The sequence below is a fragment of the Musa acuminata genome, chromosome BXJ3-8, assembly GCF_036884655.1.
Source record: "Musa acuminata AAA Group cultivar baxijiao chromosome BXJ3-8, Cavendish_Baxijiao_AAA, whole genome shotgun sequence".
Classification (NCBI taxonomy): Eukaryota; Viridiplantae; Streptophyta; class Magnoliopsida; order Zingiberales; family Musaceae; genus Musa; species Musa acuminata.
Window position 1 is genome coordinate 11,390,001 of NC_088356.1, and position 3,923 is coordinate 11,393,923.

Here is a 3,923-nt window from a genome sequence, read left to right on the forward strand (position 1 = left end):
TAATCTGCTTACGGAATGCTGGATGGTTGATGATGCCTTATTGTCAAACAGCAATTCCGTAGTCCTAGTGGTGTATCTGATCCTTAGACTTGAGACACCAAGGATGTCCTGTATGAGTGCTCCACTCTTTGATACTAGACTTATAGGTTTGGTTGTCCCAGATATAGTACAGTTGGTCATTGGGAGTGGTAGTCGACCTTACGAGGGCTATTGAGTGTCGATAGAGGATCATCCACTCTCGGCGTCATGAGAGGAATATCCCATGTGTTCTTGCTCAGACAAATCCTTGGCCAGTGTCATTCGGGTTGAGAGAGAAAGAGTTCTCCGGGAGAATCCGATTAGAGCGAGACTCGAGTAGAAACCGTATGAGTCTGACAACACCATGCTTGATATACGGTCTCTTGGATATTAGATGGATGAGGGACTATAGGTACACGGTAACTGAGGACAGACAGGTCCAATGGATTGGATTCCCTTGTATCGTCTGGGGACTACAGCGTAGTGGCCTAGTACGTCCGTAGTAAGTGAATTATTACAGAGATAATAATTCACTGAGTTAGAAGGAGTTCTGATGGGTATGACTCACGGCCAGCTCGATATCGGGCCTAGAGGGTCACACACATATGGTAGGCATTGCGATGAGTAGAGGTTCGGATATGAGATATCCGATGGAGCCCTTGTCTTATTGGATGCAGATCCAATACCCACTAGGGGAGGACCCATTAGGGTTTTGATAGGGGACCTCTATAAATAAGAGGGATTCAGAGCCTCATAGGCTAGAGTCTTTGCTTGCCTTTCCTATTCTCCTCTCCCTCTCCACCTCAGAGCAGGCCTGGAGTTTTGAGGAGCGTCGTCGCAACCCTGCTGTGTGGATCACCGCTAGAGAGGAGGACGCTTGACCTCCTTCACCCTCTCCTAAGGATCTGCAAGGAAATAGGGATATACGATCTCCTTAGGTAACACAATCTACTCTATACGCAGTTTTAAGTTTCGCGGACTTTGCGCACCAATCTTCGCACGACGACAAACATCTTTTTGGGAATCGGATATTTTGTTTTCTTGTTTTTCCGCTGCGCATATGATGTCGCCCCCCAAGATTTCCCAACAGTGGTATCATAGCCAGGTTGTTCGTGCGAATGATTGGTTTTGAACTGCGTGTGTTGTGTTTAGGAAGAATTTTGACGTCAAAATCGTTGACGCAAAAACAAGGAAGGGCAGCAATAGTTGCTGCTCTCGATCTGCGTACGTGCAGCGCAGCCGAAGGCGGGCAGCACAGGGGTTGCGTCTACAGCAGTGGGCCGACGGCCTGCTTGCAGCAGGCTTGCGTCCGGCGGGGCTGGCAGCCCGCGGGCAGAGGCGCCTGCGGCCGCTTCTCCCGCGGGGTGAGGCGCCGCAGGGCATTAGGGTTTTTTGGTCAAAAGGCAGTTTTGCCCTTGTGAATTTGAGAAATTCCAGTTTCTATCTTTTGTCCAAATTATGAAAATATCCTTAGGGATTGAGAAATTCCCTACATGTCCCTGATTTCAGAAAATATTAATTAATTAAAAGATTTAATTGATTATTATTTTTATTATTATCTAGTAGTCCTACATGTTGATGATTATTTATACATGTGATGTATGATGTGTGGACGGATGATCATGGACCGTGTGATGTGTGTACTTGTGATTATTATTATTGAGGTCTGCGAGCCTTCATTATATTTTTCGTTTATTGTCGGGCCTGCGTACCTATGATTAAGTTGTAATCACATGAGGAGGTGCAGCGGGAGCGTGGATGCGATAGTGGGACCCACGAGACGGACGATCGTGATGCATGAAGATGCATCAAGATGTCGACGGAACCGACGGGGACGAGATGGACGATCACAGGGCATGGAGATACACCATTGCACACATAGATCTTGATGTGAGTGATTAGGCCTACTGGCTCAGGCCTAATCATATTAGGTTGTGGTCCATGATCATCTTGTGTGATTGCTTATACACATACTAGATATGTATATATATTTGCATGCGATGTAGATATATATTAAATATGTATATGTGTGACATGTCATATTAGGAGACCAAATCATAGAAACATCTCTCGATAATATTAAGTCGGTAAACGTGAGACAATTAGATTGACCCACGTGGCCTTCCATCGTTATGAGTATGAACCGATTCTAGGTGTAGGTTGAGTTGGTCGAGTCCCTCGAGACTCACCTATATCGCGATTCGCTATCTTGCTTACGACATAGAGATGTCACCGGTGACCTGAGGGCATGGTATGCTTGGTCGAGTCCCTCAAGGGTATATCATCAAATCAGACTCATCTTGTAACGAAGGTGTTGACTTAACCGAGCATCATGGTTGGTCGAGTCCCTCGAGGCCATGGTGATTCGGAGGCCAAACAGGACGGGAATCACAAGGAGTTGTGATCGGCAAGAGTTGCCTACCTTTTAGGCTTAGTGTGATTGGTCGAGTCCCTCGAGGTTACACTAAGACGCTGATTGGATCCTGATCCCCACTAGAAGTCTGCCGGAGACTTCCGTTTCACGTGCTGAGGGTGTCGCGTGACTCGTTAGTAAAATAGTGGGAGCATATTAAGATAGAAGTCCATATCTTGATAGTTTATTTCTTGCAAAATCTGTATGTTATTCATTTCTGCTGCATCTTTATTTTTAGAAAATGTCGCTTTCAAATCCCTTACGTGGCATACTTGATATCAACCGCCTCACTAGTCCAAAATTATACGGATTGACTCCGTAACTTGAGAATTATTCTCACAACGGAGAAAATCGTGTACGTCCTTGATACAGTGATGCCTACGCCCGAAGATGTAGGAGAATGGATCTGGCATCCATCTTTTCATGTTGTCTTTGTAACTCAGGAGTCATAGAGCCCAACATATAGCACTGAGCAAGAGTGGAGTCATCAATGTACTTCACGTAGCGAGCGATCTCATCCTCGTTTGCCTCTTCTTCGGGCGCAGACATCACTGTATCAAGGACGTACACGATTTTCTCCGCTGTGAGAACAATTCTCAAGTTACGGAGCCAATCCGTATAATTTAGACCAGTGAGGCGGTTGACATCAAGTATGTCACGTAAGGGATTTGAAAGCGACATTTTCTGAAAATAAAGATGTAGCAGAAATGAATAACATGCAGATTTTACAAGAAATAAACTATCAAGATATGGACTTCTATCTTAATATGCTCCCACTATTTTACTAACGAGTCACGCGACACCCTCAGCACGTGAAACGGAAGTCTCCGGCAGACTTCTAGTGGGGATCATGATCCAATCAGCGTCTTAGTGTAACCTCGAGGGACTCGACCAATCACACTAAGCCTAAAAGGTAGGCAACTCTTGCCGATCACAACTCCTTGTGATTCCCGTCCTGTTCGGCCTCCGAATCACCTTGGCCTCGAGGGACTCGACCAACCATGATGCTCAGTTAAGTCAACACCTTCGTTACAAAATGAGTCTGATTTGATGATATACCCTCGAGGGACTCGACCAAGAATACCATGCCCTCAGGTCACCGGTGGCATCTCTATGTCGTAAGCAAGATAGCGAATCGCGATATAGGTGAGTCTCGAGGGACTCGACCAACTCAACCTACATCGGGAATCGGTTCCTACTTATAACGATGGAAGGCCACATGGGTCAATCTAATTGCCTCACGTTTACCGACTTAATATTATCGAGAGATGTTTCTATGATTTGGTCTCCTAATATGACATGTCACACATATACATATTTAATATATATCTACATCGCATGCAAATATATATACATATCTAGTATGTGTATAAGCAATCACACCAGATGATCATGGACCACAACCTAATATGATTAGGCCCGAGCCAGTAGGCCTAATCACTCACATCAAGATCTATGTGTGCAACGGTGCATCTCCATGCTCTGTGATCGT